At 37.8% G+C, this 20,644-nt stretch overlaps 1 long non-coding RNA gene and 1 pseudogene across 1 annotated transcript; both read right to left on the bottom strand.

Annotated features, from left to right (window-relative positions):
* The window catches only part of LOC135092968 (cytochrome P450 3A11-like), a 71,167-nt pseudogene extending 51,407 nt beyond the window's left edge, over positions 1-19,760 (bottom strand).
* A 99-nt stretch (positions 19,761-19,859) lies between these two features.
* On the bottom strand, positions 19,860-20,285 carry LOC135092990 (uncharacterized). The gene is made up of 2 exons (XR_010263152.1): positions 20,128-20,285; positions 19,860-19,933 (listed from the first exon to the last, which is right to left on the bottom strand). It is a non-coding gene; the product is annotated as an uncharacterized LOC135092990 (long non-coding RNA).
* Positions 20,286-20,644: the final 359 nt, after the last annotated feature.

Raw genomic sequence — 20,644 nt, 5'->3', positions numbered from 1 at the left:
GCCTGTGATGGTTGGCACCCCTGTCCTCGCCCCCGCCGTGCCGCCAACCCCCCGCCGCCCCTTCAGGAGTGAGATTAAGGTCAGTTTTATATAAAGTTCTGTATGTGTTGATTTTTAACTTACTTCGTTGCTTTAAGGATGAAAATAATGGTATCTGTTTGTCTTTACTTTCTTTTCAAGCGATAGAATGAATATTGGTTTGTCTTGTTTAATTTTATTCACGTATCTTCAAATTACGATTAGAATTAGTTTTAAAAGAGGTGTGGAATATATTCGTTTTTGCTCCTCCGGCTGCTTTAAGAGTAGAATGGAAGGTATTGATTTATCTGCCTGTATTTACTTTCATGCCTCCATCGCCCCTTCAAGAGTGAGAGGCCGCTAGCTTCATGAGGTTCGGTAAATACTGGTTCTAGCTCTCCTGGTTGCTTTAAGGAGAGAATGAACGGTATTGGTTGATCTGTCTGTACGTATTTGCTTCTGTCTCTCTGTGTCGTTCCTTTTAGGGTTATATTGGTTAGGTTAAAAAAGGGGTTTTGTAATAGTTATACATTTTTACATCCTTTTGTTTATTTATTTATTTTATTTTCATTATTTTGGTTGATCTGTCTGTACGTATTTGTTTCTATCTCTGTGTCGTTCCTTTAGGGTTATGTTGGTTAGTTTTAAAAAGGGGTTTTGTAATAGTTATACATTTTTATATCCTTTGTTTATTTATTTATTTTGTTATTTTCACCTATTTTTTTCTTTTTTTATAATGTGGAATGGTCAAAGTTCATGTGAAACAGAAACGTAGTGTCGATATACAGGTATATCTGACCTGCCATAAGGCTAAGATATTATAAATTAATGTGTTTATGAATATATATGCATTTGAAACACCTTTTTTTTTTTTCGTAAGGCATTGTAATTTAAAATGGAAATGTAGCATGAATATTTAACTCATCGTCTCTTTAGGGGTAAGAGATGACAAATTAATGATTCTAAATAATTATTCATTTTAGGCCTCTGTTTTAACCCTTTTTTTTTTTTTACCACGTAACCTTCCCTGCGCTGGAAAAATTGTTAGCATAGAGACACAAGAGCGAAAAGAGAAAAGACAGGAGGTTAATTTTCTCTCTTTAACCCACGAAAATATTTACGAGAACTTGGCACCAAAGTAATGTCTGAAAAGTTACAGGTACTGAGGGAAACATTCTCTCCAGCAGTGAAAGAGTCGGAGATACTGTGGAGAGTGTAGAGTTCGTGTGGATTAGAAGTTTAGTGTGGATTTCTTTCGCTTCTGATAAAAGTGATGATAATTAATGCGCCTTCCATCTTTTTTTCTTTTTATTTCAAGGCTTTTTTTTTTTTTTTGATAACGAGTGGATAGAAAATGCTATGTGGATATATGTATGAAGCAGTGGATAAGGAAAGTAGTGTAGTGTAAGCAGAAATAAGAAGAAATGGAAAATGTCAAGGGAGAAAAAGAATGGAAAAACTGGAAAAAAAAACAAGAAAAAATTATATATAAGGGAAAAAAAAAAGTAAAGAGAAGTTAAAGCATGAAGGAAAAGTACAAGAAAAGCTAAAGAATAAAAAAAAGTCAAGTAACGGGAAAAAATAACGAGAAAATAAAGAAAAAAAGAAAAATAACAAACCAAAGATGAAAAAAATGTAAAGAAAAAAAGAAAAATAGAAAACAAAGGAAAAAAATCAAGGAAAGTAACAAAAAGATAAAGAAAAAAAGACAAGGAAAACAATAAAGGAAAATAAAAGAAAACTCAAGAAAGGATAAAGACGAAAAAAAAAATAGGGGAAAAGTCAGAACAAATTAGAGGAAAAGATTAAAAAGTACAAAAGAAAAGTTGAGAAAATGAAAAAAAGAAGGATAAGAGAAAAGGTCAAGACAAGGAAAAGGAAGAGTGAAAAATTGAACAGGGAGGAGGAGGAGGAGGAGGAGGAGGAGGAGGAAGGCAACGTAGAAAATGGGCACGTTTGTAAATCTTCTTACTAAGTCTTTTATATTTAATTATTTATTTTTATTGCAAAACGGTACGAGAGAGAGAGAGAGAGAGAGAGAGAGAGAGAGAGAGAGAGAGAGAGAGAGAGAGAGAGAGAGAGAGAGAGAGAGAGAGAGAGAGAGAGAGAGAGAGAGAAATTTAATAGGAAAGGATGAATAAGATGAATTGTAGGAAAAAAATATGGAGAAAAAGTTTTAAAAAATGTCAGGAGAGAGAGAGAGAGAGAGAGAGAGAGAGAGAGAGAGAGAGAGAGAGAGAGAGAGAGAGAGAGAGAGAGAGAGAGAGAGAGAATGAAAAAAACAGTAAAGTTAAAAGGTTATTGACAATATTGATGTAAACACTAATAGTTTTTTTAGGAAATTCGAGCATCAGTAAAATAAATAAATAAATAAATAAGTAAATAAACAAATAAATAAATAAAATAAAATAAATGTATATAATCCTCAAATAAAAAAATATAAATGAGAGAATACATCTGATACAAATAATTACGTAGAAGAAGAAGAAGAAGAAGAAGAAGAAGAAGAAGAAGAAGAAGAAGAAGAAGAAGAAGAAGAAGAAGAAGAAGAAGAAGAAGAAGAAGACAAGTTATTCCATTAGTAATGCACACAATAGAGGGAAAAAATAAAGAAGAAGAAAAAAAGATAATAACCATTCCATTAATAATACACACAAAAGAAAGACGGGAAAATAAAGAAGAACAAGAACAACAAGAACAACAAGAACCAACAAAAACAAAAGATAGAAAAGAACACGAAAGCGAAGAAGAAGAAAAATGATGATAATGATAATGATAATGATGATGATGATGAAGAAGAAGAAGAAGAAGAAGCAGAACACACTGATAACGCTCGTTCCATTAAGAATACAAACGAAAGAGAAAGAGAAAGAGAAAGAAAAAAAAGGAAACAGTTAAAATGAAGATAACAGTTGTTCTATTAAGAATACAAATGAAAGAGGAAGAGAAAAAAATAAGAAAAGAGTGAAAATAACATTAGAAAGAGTAAGACATCTTGATAACGTTACGAAACAAGGAGAAGGAAAGAAATTAATAGCATTTCTTCTGTCTGCAAATTCAAACGAAGGTGAAAAGGAAAAACTAACTTAGGATTAAAAAAAAAAAAAAACACAGATTCAAAAAATACATAAAACCTTGATGGATAAAAAGAGAGAGAGAGAGAGAGAGAGAGAGAGAGAGAGAGAGAGAGAGAGAGAGAGAGAGAGAGAGAGAGAGAGAGAGAATAAGTACAAGACACTCCGATAAGCAAAACAGAAAAAAATATTGAAAAGAACCAAAAAAAAAAACTAAACTATACAGAAAAAAAAACGAACGAACAAATAAAAAATAAAAAATAAATAATAATAATAATAAATACAGAACAAAATGAGACATAAACTCAAGCCCATCAATTAACGAGACCCAAACGAAAAGAGACGAACGGGAAAAGAAAACCAAGAAGGCAAAAAGAAGAGAAGAGAGAAAAATTACAGAAAATGTTACAGTAACCCCTTAAATAACCGGGCATTGTGGGAGCATCGTTACAAGATTGAAAGAAAGATGAAACTCAGTAAAGGAAAGAGAAGGAGAAAGCAAGAGGCGGAGAAAAGGATGGAGAGAATGAAGAGAACAGAGACGATAGAGAAGAAAGAAGAAGAAATAGCCTGGAAAACTGGAGAGAAGGAGAGAATTCCAGAGTGACGGAAGAGAGGAGGAGGAGGAGGAGGAGGAGGAGGAGGAGGAGGAGGAGGAGGAGGAGGAGGAACTGGTGGTGGTGGTGGAACAACAAAAAGATGAAGATATAGAAGTGAATGTGGAAGAAGACGGAGGAGGAGGAGGAGGAGGAGGAGGAGGAGGAGGAGGAGGAGGAGGAGGAGGAGGAGGAGGAGGAGGAGGAGGAGGAGGAGGAGGAGGAGGAGGAGGAAGGAAAGTAGGACAAGAAAATGAATAAGGAGGAGGAGGAGGAGGAGGAGGAGGAGGAGGAGGAGGAGGAGGAGGAGGAGGAGGAAGCTGTTAGCGAAGTGGACTCAAGTGAGCATAACTTTGCTTCACCTTAGCTGACCTCTCTCTCTCTCTCTCTCTCTCTCTCTCTCTCTCTCTCTCTCTCTCTCTCTCTCTCTCTCTCTCTCTCTCTCTCTCTCTGCTTTCCTCCATTCCCTCCTTCCTGCCCGATTACCACAACCCCCCACCACCAGTCCTCTCTCTCTCTCTCTCTCTCTCTCTCTCTCTCTCTCTCTCTCTCTCTCTCTCTCTCTCTCTCTCTCTCTCTAAGCAAACTCCGAAGAGCGAGGGAGAGAGAGACGGAGGGAGGGGCGTGGTGTTGAATATTCCTGAGAGAGAGAGAGAGAGAGAGAGAGAGAGAGAGAGAGAGAGAGAGAGAGAGAGAGAGAGAGAGAGAGAGAGAGAGAGAGAGAGAGAGAGAGAGAGAGAGAGAGAGAGAGAGAGAGAGAGAGAGAGAGAGAGAGAGATTTACCTGCGGGAAGGTAAGGTGAAGGTAAAAGAAGATGGGAAGGAAGGAAAAAATTGATGCAAAAGTAATAGTGGTGGCGGTGGCGGTGGTGGTAGTAGTAGTAGTAGTAGTAGTAGTAGTAGTAGTAGTAGTAGTAGTAACAGAGGTAGTTAAAAATTTCCTATTTCACCACAAACTATTTTTTCTCGCTCACAGAAAAATACGTGAATTGCTTCAAATATCCTAACTTTTTTCATACTAAACACAATAAATCACATCCCCATAGCTTTGCCCTATCACGCCTACCCCTACACACAAATACACACACACACAGACACACACACACACACACACACACACACACACACACACACACAGAATATGAGAAAAGGTTGAGGAGGTCCTAGGAGTATTAATCCTGTTCTTTTGGCTGTGTTTGTAACGTGACCTTTTCACGGACAAGGCCAGAGGTGTTGATAGAGAGAGAGAGAGAGAGAGAGAGAGAGAGAGAGAGAGAGAGAGAGAGAGAGAGAGAGAGAGAGAGAGAGAGAGAGAGAGAGAGAGAGAGAGAGAGAGAGAATCAGAATGCTTTATTCCCCTGAACAATGGTTTTCTTAATGCTATGATACGGTTACAGTTCTTTGCATGAAGGACACACAAGTATCACAACAATGCACACAACTAAAACAGCAAGACAATTGATAAAAAAAATAAAAATAAATAAATAAAAATATAAAAAGCAAAGAACAGAACAAAGAATAAAATATAAAAATGGCGAATAAAATTTTCAACGAAACATAAACTGGTGAATAAAATGCCAAACAAAATATAAAATAGTAAAATGCGAAAATATAAAATGATATCACACAATTTCCAGTAACAGGAGCTTCGTCGCACTGCATAACTACTTCACAGTGTGGTCGTCATGACTTAAAATACAAAGAAGAGCATTTTTGAGTCTGTGAGAGAAACCTGTTCCTTAGTGTCAACAGCAGAGCATTCCAGTGTTTTGGTCCACTTAGTATTGCTGATCATGTACCGAAACCTTTGTCAGCCCAGCGAACATACGGGTCGTGCTTTTGTCTTGTCCTGCTGCCTGATATACTGTGGACAGCAGCTAAACTAACGTATCAGTCAGGAAATCCTTAACTGTGAGCTTTAAGAACCACAACACAAAGATCAAACCTCAGTGTATCATTAATTTTCACCCACAATTCATGGAGGAAGAGGAGAATACAAAACAAAGAAAGAGCAAGAAGTTTTCCATTTCAAAATAACACTTTGAGATTTCATTTTCTACGATGCATGCATACTTAAACACACACACACACACACACACACACACACACACACCCATCCTTTCCCTCCGTTACCTTTCCTCCTTCCCTCTCTTCTCCTTCATCCTCCTACCTCATCCATCTTATCTCTGGAGCTTTTAAACTTGATTCTTCAGTGATACTTGTCTTCCTTAGATTTTTAGACCATAATTAATTAAACTGAGTACTAGTGTTGTACAACGATGACCCGAGTCTTTATGTTAAATGAATCCTGAACTGTTTATAAGCATTAAGACGCCAGTTACCTTTTTGAGTTCATATATGTATACTTCAAATAACATGCATCGATCAAAATATGCTCTTAGTTGTTTTACATGTTTCCTGACTGAAATCCCGTTGCCACTAAAGTTATTAACCATGTCGTCTGGTATATTAACCTTGTGCTAATAAATATAAAGCTGAATTTTCTTTAAGTTCAGAATTGCTAAATAAAAGTTTTTTGGCCTTTGATAGCGTTGTCTTTGCTTTAATAATGAGGTTGTCAATCTTATCTAAATTGTCACAATGAACAAATTGTGTGTCGCCCGCGTATTGAACAAGCACAGTCGTTTATACTTTCAGAAATGTTAACAAATATCAAGAACACGACAGGACCAAGGCCTTGGGGGACACCACAGTTCATGGAGGTGTTGGCCGAGATTACGTTGTATAGACGAAGAAACAGACTTCTCTCAGACTGGTAGTTTTGTGTCCAGAAGCTATCAGTTTGCATCTTTAATCATCTGTCCGGTAAAATGTCATGGCTTACCCTACCGAAGGCCAGAGAGAGAGAGAGAGAGAGAGAGAGAGAGAGAGAGAGAGAGAGAGAGAGAGAGAGAGAGAGAGAGAGAGAGAGAGAGAGAGAGAGAGAGAGAGAGAAGCCTACAATCTGATAATACACCTAAACCCAATATCCTTTTACTCTATTATTGCCAGACGCTACAAGAAAATAAGGGGTAACGCAATAAGCCACAAGGCCTACACAACACACGCGAGACTCCATGTATAACAGATCTCCCACGTCTCTCTGTCCAGCCTGCCGTTCCCCCACACACTTCGTTCGCTCTTCTCTCCTTAAAGCTCCCTATTGTCTCTACACCAACCTGATTATTGAGTCTATTCCAGTTATCTATCGCTCTAAATGTGTTGTACTACTGCTGCTGCTGCTGCTACATAAACTACTACTGATAACTGAGTCTAATTTAATCACCTACCACCACTTTTGAGTACCACTTCTTTCCTATCCTTTAAATAAATCTAACATCAAACTTGAACTAGTTACTTTTTACCCTAATCTCTTAACAAACCCTAACAACCTTGCCTACATCAAGTTTATACCCTTGAATCACAACACCACCCTGAAACTAGCCATGTAATACCTTATGTCACTATGACTTTATATTTCACAGGGACGCGGATAAGGGAATCAAAGAAAGTCCCGGGGGTTTGTCAGCTGGAGCAAGGATGACTGCCTTATGGCGGAGCTGTAAGACCATGCTGGAGTTATATTAGGTCCCTCAGGTCTGTGGTGGCACGTGTAGGTCTATTGACATGAGGAGAGAGAGAGAGAGAGAGAGAGAGAGAGAGAGAGAGAGAGAGAGAGAGAGAGAGAGAGAGAGAGAGAGAGAGAGAGAGAGAGAGAGAGAGAGAGAGAGAGAGAGAGAGAGAGAGAGAGAGAGAGAGACGTGGAATGATTTAGGAGGAGGAGGAGGAGGAGGAGGAGGAGGAGGAGGAGGAGGAGGAGGAGGAGGAGGAGGAGGAGGAGGAGGAGGAGGAGGAGGAGATAAGATGGATGAGGTAGGAGGATGAAGGAGAAGAGAGGGAAGGAGGAAAGGTAACGGAGGGAAAGGATGGGTGGGTGTGTGTGTGTGTGTGTGTGTGTGTGTGTGTGTGTGTGTGTTTAAGTATGCATGCATCGTAGAAAATGAAATCTCAAAGTGTTATTTTGAAATGGAAAACTTCTTGCTCTTTCTTTGTTTTGTATTCTCCTCTTCCTCCTCCTTATACTACTCTTCCTCTTCCTCTTGTTCCTCATACTCCTCTTTTTCTTTCTTTCTCTGGCTCTTATTTGCATTACAACAACAACAACTCTTTTTTTTTTCTCTGGTTCTTATTTGCATTACAACAACAACAACAACAACAACAAAACAACAAATAATTCTACTACTACTACTACTACTACTACTACTACTACTACTACTACTACTACTACTACTACTACAACCACTACTACTACAACTACGCACCAACGCCATCACCCCTACTATCACTACAACGAAGGCAAATTTCATGGCCATTTAAACTCCCTCCCAGTGTTTTGTCCCTTTAATAACATTGGGGAGAGCAAGGGGACAACAGCACCAGTGTAAGGCAAGGGTCGGCTCACGTAATAGCGGCGCGGATGTGTTTAAGGGTCCCAAACTTCTGCCGGGGGGAAGCGACCGTCACCTAGTACAAGTCCCGCTAATATACATATGTGCTTCATGCGTTTAAGGACCTCGAAGTCTCTGCCGGGGAAAAGCGACTGTCACACTGTACGGGCCTCTCTAATGCACAGACGCTCCCTTCACGGATGGTATTCATTAAGCAAGGACATGAACGTTACCATACAGAGTTGTGTACGTAGAGTGATTAACTGAGTACTGTTGTTGTTGTTGTTGTTGTTGTTGTTGTTGGTGGTGGTGGTGGTGGTCTTTCTTTTTCTTCTGCTTCTTTTTTCTTATTGCTATTGTTGCTGTTATTGTTGTTGTTGTTGTTGTTGTTGTTGTTGTTGTTGTTGTTCTCTTCTTCTTTGCATGGAATTTACCGTATCATTTCTGACACACACACACACACACACACACACACACACACACACACACACACACACACACACACACACACAATACACGTAAAATGAAATGCATATCTTATCACAAACAGCCTCGTTAGGGAAAGCACGTCTGCTGCTGTACGCTGAGCAAGTTCTTCCTTTCCTTTGTGTTCTTATCTCGGCTGTAACATTCTCCTTTACTAAGCTTGCCCGCCGGTCTGTCTGTCTGCCTGTCTGTATATCTGTCTGTCTGCTTGTCTGTCTGTGTGTCCGTCTGTCTGTCGCTGTGTTACAAACTTACTTTCTCATTTCAGTTACTTCCTCATTTATTATCAGTCTATTAAATTGGGTATTGTTGTTGTTGTTGTTGTTACTAGTAGTAGTAGTAGTAGTAGTAGTAGTAGTAGTAGTAGTAGTAGTAGTAGTAGTAGTAGTAGTAGTAGTAGTAGTAGTAGTTATTGTTGTTGTTCTTATTGTTGCTGTTGTTGTTGTTGTTGTATTCCACTTTTCGTATCATTTTTTTCTTTTTACCTTCTTTTTATAAACTACTACTACTACTACTACTACTACTACTACTACTACTATTGCTACTACTATTGCTACTACTACTACTACTACTACTACTACTACTACTAGTGTGTGTGTGTGTGTGTGTGTGTGTGTGTGTGTGTGTGTGTGTGTGTGTGCATGAGGAGAGAAAATATTTTTCATGTAAAGAAGAAGAAGAGGAGGAGGAGGAGGAGGAGGAGGAGGAGGAGGAGGAGGAGGAGAAGGAGAAGGAGGAGGAGGAGGAGGAGAAGAAGAAGAAGAAGAAGAAGAAGAAGAAGAAGAAGAAGAAGAAGAAGAAGAAGAAGAAGAAGAAGAAGAAGAAGAAGAAGTACTACTACTACTACTACTACTACTAATACTAATAATAATAATAATAATAATAATAGCAACAACAACAACAACAAAAAGAGAACAAAACAAGCACAACCACCTCCCACAGTCGCCATCAAAAAAAAAAAAAAAAAAAAAAACACGTAATAAAAAAGCACACAGCCTGCATATATACATGCGGGACACACGAAACTCTATTCCATCTATTTATTTATTCACATTCTTATTTCATTCCCACCAAAAGCCTCCTTTACTGCTGGCGGTGTAATTACATTCTTTCATTATGCTTATGAGGGATTACTTTATTCTTTCTTTCAATTTTCAACACTAGGGCGGGGAGGAAAAAGAGTCAAATTGCTTCACTAATCCTGAACGCTGGCGCACTTTTCAAACTCTAATTACACATCACAAAGAAGCCGAAGATGAGGAAGTATTGGGGGTGGGTGGGGGAGGAATTATGAGGGAAAGATTGGGGGGTTGGGGGGATTAATAAAACTTCAATAACAAGAGATGATTGGTAACTATGATAATTGATAAGTTTTAAGTACGACTCCCTAATTCTGTACACGCTCTCTTAAACTCTATCGATGCGAGGAAAGGGAGAGGCATTATGAGGAAAAGAAAGAGCTTAATGTAACTACAATAAAAACTGAGTAAAAAAAAAAAAAAACACAATAGATCTATAACTTGCTTCATTAATTCCGTAAACTCTCTGACTATTCCAAGATCAGAACACGAAAAAGGAATTATGAAAGAAAGAAAGGGGATTAATGCAACTACAATAGCAATAGATGGATAAGAGATATAATGACAAAGGAAAAATAAGGGAAGCTGCAAGAAGCCATCAGGCCTACACGTGGCAATCCCTGTATGAAACCCACTTCAGTATTTCCACCAACCTCCACTCATAAATTTGTCTAATCTTCATTTAAACCTCCCTAATGACTCGCCACTTACAACTGATTACAGAGTCTATAGGTAAGTGTATGCATTGACGGCTAATCGGATAATGCAGGGAGATATAAATGCAAGTTAAAAAAATAGAAGAAAAAAAATACCTCTACAACCCAAATGAACGAACAAAATGTATATAATTACATACATATAGACAGACGTATAAATGCAGAGCCAGACTCATGACCAAGGGGAGGGACAGAAATAGCACCATCAAATAAAGTAAATACAACCATAGAAACACAAGCTGATGAATAAACAAACAGAAGCAACACAGAGACAGGTGAATCAATAAAGAACATAGATGTAACGCACATATGTACACAGGTGAATGAAGAGATAGATAGAGAGACACAAAGATAAGTAAATAGACAGGTAGATAATTAGATAGGTAGATAGATAGATGGACAGATAGGTAGATAGATAGAGAGACTGATAGAGAGATTGACTGACAGAAAGACAGATATATAGATAGATAGATAGATAGATAATGGATGGATAGGTCAGTATAGAAAGGCAAAGACAGAAACAAAGATAGTTACATACAAACATAAACAGGCAAACCTATAGATGGGTAGATAAACAGATAGATAGATAGACAGATGGAGAGAGACACAGATACACAGATAGACAGGTAGATAGATACACAGATAGATAAACAAACAAACAGGCAAACAGCGAGACAGGTAGATCAACAGATAGATAGAGAGAGACACAGATAAACAGATAGGCAGGTAGGTAGACTAGATAGATACACAGATAGATAGAAAGAGAAACAGGCAGAGATAAAATAGATAGACAGATAGATAAATGGATAGACAGGGAAGTAGGCTGACCAAAATCAATAAACACCAGTATCTGAGCATGTTCACTCCCGCGATGACAAAGAAATCAACATAAATTAATGCACATCGCGATTAAATACATAAATAGTTAATCTCTCTCTCTCTTCTCTCTCTCTCTCTCTCTCTCTCTCTCTCTCTCTCTCTCTCTCTCTCTCTCTCAAAAGGCAACACTGGAAGAATTCAATCAAATTAAACGCCTCATCACTTTACACAGGTATATAAAATGAAAAAAAAAAATTGATTACACTTCCTGATTTAACAGAGAAAGTGAATAAAAGATGAATGAAAATAGACAAATAATAATGATAAGTAGTTTCTGCCGCTCGTCTAATTCTCATTCTCCTTCTTCTTTTGTTTAATTCACTTTCGTATCACAAGAAATATATACAAAAGGAAACTAGTGACTGGAGTTTCATTCTGGACCAAATCCTGAAACACTGCGCTGCATCTCATCTACTCTCACTACCTCTACCTGAAGTGACGGTTTTTTAAGGTATTTTTTACGGTTCCAGTGACATATGAACAAGATTTCTACATTACCAACTGGAGAAACACTCTTAAGGAACCGGCTAATTGTCTTTGTCTTCGAAAATAATCTTGGTGATGAGCAGAGCGTTACGGATTACAGGACTCTAAGCTTATCTCGAAAATAAGTTCTTGACTCCTCCTCCCCTCACTGGTCCACGCATGATATCCCTGTCATTCACACCTAGGATCTGTACAATCACCTGTTCAGTTCCCGATAATCTCTGGAACTCCCTGCCTGCTTCTGTATTTTCTCCTGCCTATGACTTCAACTCTTTCAAAAGGGAGGTTTCAAGACACTTAGATTTCTGGGTAATGCTTCTGTCTGTACTCTTACGAAATGGTACCTTCAATGGGCTTTTTTTTCTTTTTTAGCTTATTTATGTTGTTTTTTTATATTATTTTATTTTATTTTATATATTTATTTACTTTATTTATTTTATTTTTTATTTTTTGCCAGCGCCCCTGTTACATGAGAAAGCCTTCCCCTATCAATACTCTTTCAAGGTTTCAAAACACACATCCTCCAATTTGGGGAAATCCATTTGGCTCTTTCCTTTGGGGACTGGCACCTCAGTGGCTCTATTTTTTCCTTCCTTTTGTCCCCTTTCGCCAGAGACACTCTTACATTAAAGAGAGAGAGAGAGTGAAAAAAAAGCCTTCCACTTTTAAATACGAAAACAATAGTAATATCAAAGCATCATGCCTTCAGAAATCTGTGAAAATTTATAAACAAGTAATTTACATAATGATATCCACGTGCCTATCAACACGCACCACACCTGCAGCAGCGCGGCTTGACACACACACACACACACACACACACACACACACACACACACACACACACACACACACACACACATGCAAGGGAATGTTTCAAGAATCCATCGAGGCAAGACGTGGATTCCAGATCACGGAAACCTACGGAGACTAAAGTTTCTGATTAAACTTGACCCTTTTATTGGCAAGACTGTCCTTTGTTGATGTTCAGAGCGCCGTAATGTTTGGACAGACACACAGAAGAAAAAGAATAGAAGGGCAAATTATGTCCTAATGTTATGGACGCTGGTTATGACAAATGGCTACAAAAATATCTAAAATGAGTCTAGGTAGTTAGTGGTGATTAAAAAAAATAGTTGTGTAGCAGTAATAAGGTGAAAAATATAAAAGATGAAATAAAAAGATGAAAATAAAAAGAATCAGGATGAATATTTTCCATCTATAATCTAATTCCAATCTCGGTGGCCTTCTCTCCCTTTTCTCATCACAAAACCAAAGAAAAGAGAGAAAAGAAACGAAGGGACACATAAAAATATAAAGTTTTTACATGTCCTCCAATTCCTCTTCCTCTCATCTCTCTTCTTCCTTGTTCACTTCCTTCTGTGCTTGTTTATTTATTTTCCTTCTCGTGGTTCTTCTTTTATATTGTTTTCACTCTCGTCTTCATTATTTGCCTACTTTCTATCCTCGTGTTTTTTTTTTTTTTTTACGTTTCCTGTCAGTCTTCCTTTTTTATTATTCTTTTTTTTTATTTCCCCTTCTTTCTTTTTTTCTTTATTTATGCTTCTTTCACCGCCTGTTTCCTCCCCTTCCCATTTTTTCTTGCCACAAAAATGTAGAAAAAGGAACAAAAGTTAAAAGGATACAATTTTTACACGTTCTTTAATTCCTCCTTCCTTTTCTTCCTCTCCCTATTCCTTTTTCTTGTCCTAAAAAGAAAGAGAAAGAGAAAACATGAAAAATATATACTGTAACATTTCTTAATTTTTCTTTCTTTCTCTCCTCTTTCTAGTTCCTTCTTCTTATTTCTCTCCTCTTCATCTTCATTTTCTCTATTCAAACTAACACACAAGAATTACGCCTGTTCTTAAATGCAATATACATACAAATCTGAGAGAGAGAGAGAGAGAGAGAGAGAGAGAGAGAGAGAGAGAGAGAGAGAGAGAGAGAGAGAGAGAGAGAGAGAGAGAGAGAGAGAGAGAGAGAGAGAGAGAGTAATACAGTAAAATAAATACGACGAAAAATGAAGGAAACAAAACATATACAAAGAAATTTTAAGATCACTCCTAAAATAAATAAATAAATAAATAAATAAATAAATAAATAAACACCATAAAAAAGTTTTCATCGTCTCCCAGAAAAGTTTTAAAAATCTCCTTAAAAAGTTCTAAGTCTCCCTAAAATATTTCCTAAAATCTCCCTTATATAAAATAGGAGAGAAAAAAAAAACACCATCTTTAAAAATCTCTTTAAAAATTTTGTAACATTCACCAAGTTCGAAAGTTTAGAAAATCATCCTTAAGAATTCAAAACTTAAAAAAAAAAGGTCCTAAAAAAGTTGTTAAAAAAAATACCCTTAAAAAGTTCCCCTCGAAAGTTCTAACAGCTTCCTCGTAAAGAATTTCAGTCCCATCCTTAAAAAAGTTCAGAAGTCACAGCTTAAAAATCCCAAAAGACGCCCAAAAAAATTCTTAAGCTCAATTACAAAACTTCCAAATTTCACCAATAAAAAGTTCTGAGACTCCCCCAATAAACAGTTATAAAAGTTCCCAATAAGAGTTCTAAAGTCGTATTATAAAAAGAAGTCCTTAAACTATCCTATAAAATATTCTGAAATCTCCACAACAAAAAGTTCCAAAATTCCCTGATAAAAGTTCAAAAGTTCCAGCGAAGGTTCTAAAATTCCCCAATAATATAAAGGTAAAAAAAAAATAATAATTTACAAAAAAATTAAGATCAATAAAAAAAAGTTCAAAATTTTCTAAAAAGCAAAAAAAAGAACGAAATATATTCCTTTAAAATTATGAAATACAAAAAAGTTCCAGAAAATACTTTAGACAAAATAAATAAAATAAAATACATACATACATACATACATACATACATACATACACACATACATACATACATACATATATACACAAATAAGTAAATAGATAAATAAATAAATAGAAAATAAAACAGCTCCTTAGATTTGATGATAACTTCCCCTCTCTTCATCTTGAGGTTCAAAAAGAAGGTAAGAAAAGTAGGAAAGAAAACGGTGTTCGGTTCGTAAAGGTTATATTATACAAAACTTTGTCTAAGGGAAAACTTTAGGAAATTGAGACGCAGTGAGAGAGAGAGAGAGAGAGAGAGAGAGAGAGAGAGAGAGAGAGAGAGAGAGAGAGAGAGAGAGAGAGAGAGAGAGAGAGAGAGAGAGAGAGAGGAGATGAAGAAAAGAAGAAAAGAAGAAAAGATGATGATGATGATGATGATGATGATGATGAAGGAAAAAGGAGAGAGAGAGAGAGAGAGAGAGAGAGAGAGAGAGAGAGAGAGAGAGAGAGAGAGAGAGAGAGAGAGAGAGAGCCTGTTTCTTATCATCTCTTCTGTTCACCATTTATTATCACAATGTTCCTTCCCTGTTCATCACGCATCATTACACATGTCTTTCCTCACTCACTGCACTGTTATTACTTATTCACCAGTGCACCTCCTGCTGTCTGTCTTTTCAATCTCTAAATCAGGCAACAAGTACTTTCTTGTCTTTTCTCTGGCATTTCTTTTCTTTATCTAGTGAAGAAATGAATTAAAGTGAAAAATAAAACATAAAGGAATCGATTTACTTCCAGAGAGAGAGAGAGAGAGAGAGAGAGAGAGAGAGAGAGAGAGAGAGAGAGAGAGAGAGAGAGAGAGAGAGAGAGAAATTGGAACAGGCAGGCAAACAAACACAGACGGACAGACAGATAAACTGACAGAGATGGACAGAATAATAAAGATAACGAGAAAAAGGAGAAAACTTTCAACACTTGAGAGAGAGAGAGAGAGAGAGAGAGAGAGAGAGAGAGAGAGAGAGAGAGAGAGAGAGAGAGAGAGAGAGAGAGAGAGAGAGATAATGATTTAGAGAGAGAGAGAGAGAGAGAGAGAGAGTTACAGAGAGAGAGAGAGAGAGAGAGAGAGAGAGAGAGAGAGAGAGAGAGAGAGAGTTAAGATGGATAGATTTGTTCAGACTTTAGCTTTAAAATGTGAAAAAAAGAAAATAAACAAAGAAAGCCAGAAAGGACAAAGAAAGGGATGAAGAAATTAATATACACGATAAAACAAAACAATAAATAAGTAAATAAAGGAAGCAAGGAAAGAAAGAAACAGAAAAAGTGAATAGAAGAAAGAACAAAACAAAAATGGAAAAGAAGAAACTAGAAATGTAAAAAATAAATAAAGAAAAAAAGAGGATTGAGAAAGAAAAAATATTGAGATGAGGAAGAAATAAAAAAAAAGTGAAAAAATATAAAACGAAAGAGCATGAATACGAAAAAATAAAGAAATCAAGCACCAAAAAACATAAGAATAAAAGAAAGAAGAGAGAATTGAAAAAAAAACGAATAAAAGGGAAGACTGACAGAAAGATTAAAAAAAACAAACGAAGAGAGGAAACAGCGAAATGATGAACTAAACACAAGAGAGAAAAAAATAAAAAAGGGAAGAAAAATAAATAGAAAAGCAAAGGAGGAAAAAAGGAAAGGCAAACACAAACAGACAAACAGACAGACAGACAACAACAGAGAGAGAGAGAGAGAGAGAGAGAGAGAGAGAGAGAGAGAGAGAGAGAGAGAGAGAGAGAGAGAGAGAGAGAGAGAGAGAGAGAAAAAAAAAAAAGGAAAAACATAAAGAAAAAGCCGAGAAAGGAAAATGACAGATGAACGATAGGAAGGAGGGCATAAAAGAAAGAAAAAAGAAAAGGATAGAGGAAAACAAGGACAGGAAGAGGGTGAGGGAGAAAGAGATGCAGAAGGGAAGAGAGAGAGAGAGAGAGAGAGAGAGAGAGAGAGAGAGAGAGAGAGAGAGAGAGATAGAGAGAGAGAGAGAGAGAGAGAGAGAGAGAGGATGAAATGGAGGGGAGAGGGAGGAAGTGAGAGAGAAGGAAGAAAGGAAGGAGGGGTAACAGTAAAGAAGGAGGAAGGGAAAAGGGGCGGGAGAAGGTAAACGAGAAGGAAGGAAGGAAGGAAAAAGAATGAAGGAAGGAAAAGAAAGGAAGAGAGAAAGAATGAAAAAAAGATGAAAATTAAGAAGGAAGGAAGGAAGGAAGGAAGAGAATTTCAAAGTTCAGGTAAGGAAGGAAAGGGCGAAGCGAAGGAAGTAAGAGAAGGAAAGACGTATTGAAAGAGAAGGAAGGAAAGAATGAAGAAAGCAGCAAAAAACAAATGAATGAAAGGAAGGAAAAAAGTAAAAGGAGTGATAAAGAATGAAAGAAAGAAGAAACGAGCGAAAAAAAAAGAACAAACACATGAAAATAAGGAAAGAAGAAAGAAACGAAAAATAAATAAATAAAAAAGATAGAAGGAACAGAAAAAAGCAAAAAAGAATGAATGAAAAAAAGAAAGGAGCAGAAAAGAATGAAGAAAAGAATGAAGAAAAGACAGAAGATGAAGAAAGAAGAGAAGTAATAAAAAAATACGAGTGAAAGCAACGACAGCTGAACATCACCTTAACTCTCATCTCCAAACAATATTTTGAAACACTTCTGCGCCATACTACATTCAAAAGCCTTGTAGTTTAAAGCGACACGGGTTTCAAAGGGTGTTTCTACAGTTTTAGTGGAAGATTAACAAGATTTCTACATTATGACCAGGTGAAGCACTCGTGAGGACTTGGCTAATCATCTCTGTGGCCTTTGAAAATAGTTATGGTGAGAGAACTTAGCGTTTCTGAATACGGCACTGTCTTACTGCCCTTTAAACCTGCACTAGATCACACCCCTTTACACCTGAACACAAGGCCGCTGTTGTGACACCAAGACTTCCACAGTTTTACCTTCCCAGTTTCCCCAGGTACTCATTTATCGACAACCCCGAAGGAAGGATAAACAACTGGGTGAGCTGTGCGCCGACCGCTTCCCCTGGATTCGAACCCTGCCTCGTGGAACCCAAGCGCTAGCCACGGGCACCATGATGATGAAGGAAGAAAGGAAGGAAGGGATGGCAATATTAATAGAAGGGAAATAAGGAGTCAGTAAATCAAGAGAAGGAAATAAGGAAGGAAGGAATTAGTTTTGCTATATTAAATTCAAATAGGTGAAGGAGGGAAGGAAGGAAGGAAGAGGTGAAGGGATCCAGAAGTGAAGGAACGAATGAAGGAATCCAGAGAAGAAAGGAAGGAAGAAAAGATTTTATGAAAAGGAAGTATAGGAAGAAAAGAAAGGAGGAGGTATAGGGGAAAGGAAGAAAGAAAAGAAGGACGGTAAGAAAGAAGCAAATAAGGAAGAAAAGAAGTGAATGATTTAGGAGAAAGAAGGAAGAAACAATATGAAGCAATTGAGAAAATGAAGCAAGGAAGGAGTGAAGAAAGGAATCAGGAGGAAGAAAAGAGAGGAAGCGAAAAGGCAAATGAATTACGAGCAATGAATACAATATGAAGGAAGGAAGGGAAGAAGAAATTAAGAGTAACTCGTGAGGGACCGAAGGAGCGAACGAAGGAAGAAAAGAAGGAAGGAAGGAAGGAAGGAAGGAAGGTGGGATGATGGCGGTTGTAACAGCTGCGTTGGTGATGATATGCATACAGAATAATTTTTCCCTCCCTCCTGCGCTTTCCTTCCCTCTCCTCCTCCCATGCTTCCCTCCTCCTCTCCCACCTCCCCTCCCACCTCTTCTCCTCTCTCCTCTCTAAATACTATCGTTATACCCCCCACAACCACTAACGTCTCTTTCCTAGTGTTGCCCACTATTGCTGCTGCTGCTACTACTACTACTACTACTACTACGACTACTACTACTACTACGACTACTACTGCTACTGTTGCTGGTACTACTGTTGGTGCTGCTACTGTTACCATATCCATAACTACTACATCTATCGTATATTATCGAAGTTAAACAACAACAACAACAACAACAGCTGCAATAACAACAACAACTACTACTATTACTAATACGCACTACAATTACTACTGTTGCTGCTACTATTACTACTGCCACTACTACTACTGCTACTACTAATGCTACTACTACTACAGCATCTTACACTAAAGCTACCACCACCGCCACCGCCACCACCACCACCACCACACACCACCACACTTTCCTCTCCAGGACAAACTAGTGTAAAATGAATGAAGCGTCAAAGGCACAGAAAAAAGCAAATAGCAGCTCTGTTTGCTCTCTCTCTCTCTCTCTCTCTCTCTCTCTCTCTCTCTCTCTCTCTCTCTCTCTCTCTCTCTCTCTCTCTTACATTCACAAGTTGATCTTCTTTCTATATTTTCATTCTTTTATTGACATTCTCTCTCTCTCTCTCTCTCTCTCTCTCTCCTCTCTCTCTCTCTCTCTCTCTCTCTCTCTCTCTCTCTCTCTCTCATACTTTTATTTTACAAGTTACTGTTCCTTTCATATTTCCCTTTTATTACTGACACCTTACTCTCTCTCTCTCTCTCTCTCTCTCTCTCTCTCTCTCTCTCTCTCTCTCTCTCTCTCTCTCTCTCATATTTTCTTTTTTACTGACACCTTACTTCTTGTTCTCTCTCTCTCTCTCTCTCTCTCTCTCTCTCTCTCTCTCTCTCTCTCACTCATATTTTCTTTTTTACTGAGACCTTACTTCTTGTTCTCTCTCTCTCTCTCTCTCTCTCTCTCTCTCTCTCTCTCTCTCTCTCTCTCTCTCTCTCTCATATTTTCTTTTTTACTGACACCTTACTCTCTTGTTCTCTCTCTCTCTCTCTCTCTCTCTCTCTCTCTCTCTCTCTCTCTCTCTCTCTCTCTCTCTCTCTCTCTCTCGCGGCAAAAATGACTTAATGGTGTGGACTGCCGGATGAAGAGAGAGAGAGAGAGAGAGAGAGAGAGAGAGAGAGAGAGAGAGAGAGAGAGAGAGAGAGAGAGAGAGAGACACAACAACACCATTACTTACCCACAAACACCAACACCATTACACTCTTCACCACACTGACTGACACCATCCTCTTCCTTTTCCTCTTTCCTCCTCTTTATTTCTCTTCCTCCTCCTCCTCTAATACTTTCCCTCCCTCAAAATTCATGAAAAGTGGAGGAGAAAAAAAATTCGTGTCTAAAAGAATAATTTGGGTTATTTTATCATTCAAAAATTTCTTCTCTTCATTAACGTCTTTTTTTTTTTCCTTTCTATTTTCTTTCCTTCACTTTATTTTTTTTTATCCTTTTGTTCACTTGTGCTAAAAAAAAAATGTTTGAAAAATAAAAAAAACGCATTTCCAGTTATGCAATGTAAAAAAAAAACAAGGAAAAGAAAAAAAAACACTAGGATGAATGGATGAATAAATAAATAAAGTCACTCGCTTTCGTTCAGTTCAAAATTCATCACTGCTCTTGACACGCACAGCAAATACGAGAGATAAACAAAAAGTACTGAAAGCAATGATCTATCTCAGGCAGAAGCAGAGAGGGAGGGCCAGGCCGGAGCGAGGCGCGGCGCACCCTTCCCCCTTGCTGACTGGCGGGACACTGGCCACCTTGCCGCCTTGTCCTCACCTCACCCAGCCCTGGTTTGTTTACATATGAGGCGAATGCGTTGTTTTACCTTCCCATACAGGCTTTTAATTTGATGGTGGTGGTGGTGGTGGTGGTGGTGGTGGTGGTAACAGTAATAGTAAATGGAGTAGTAGTAGTAGTAGTAGTAGTAGTAGTAGTAGTAGTAAATGATGAAGAAGAAGAACAAGAAGAAGAAGAAGAAGAAGAAGAAGAAGAAGAAGAAGAAGAAGAAGAAGAAGAAGAAGAAGAAGAAGAAGAAGAAAGAGAAGAAGAAAAAGAATAATATGATGAAGACGAAGAAGAGGATAGGAGGAGGAGGAGGAGGAGGAGGAGGAGGAGGAGGAGGAGGAGGAGGAGGAGGAGAAGAAGAAAAGAAAGAGAGCAAAGAAACAAAA

The sequence above is a fragment of the Scylla paramamosain genome, chromosome 41 (genome assembly GCF_035594125.1).
Source record: "Scylla paramamosain isolate STU-SP2022 chromosome 41, ASM3559412v1, whole genome shotgun sequence".
NCBI lineage: Eukaryota > Metazoa > Arthropoda > Malacostraca > Decapoda > Portunidae > Scylla > Scylla paramamosain.
This window is presented reverse-complemented; position numbering and strand designations above follow the sequence as displayed.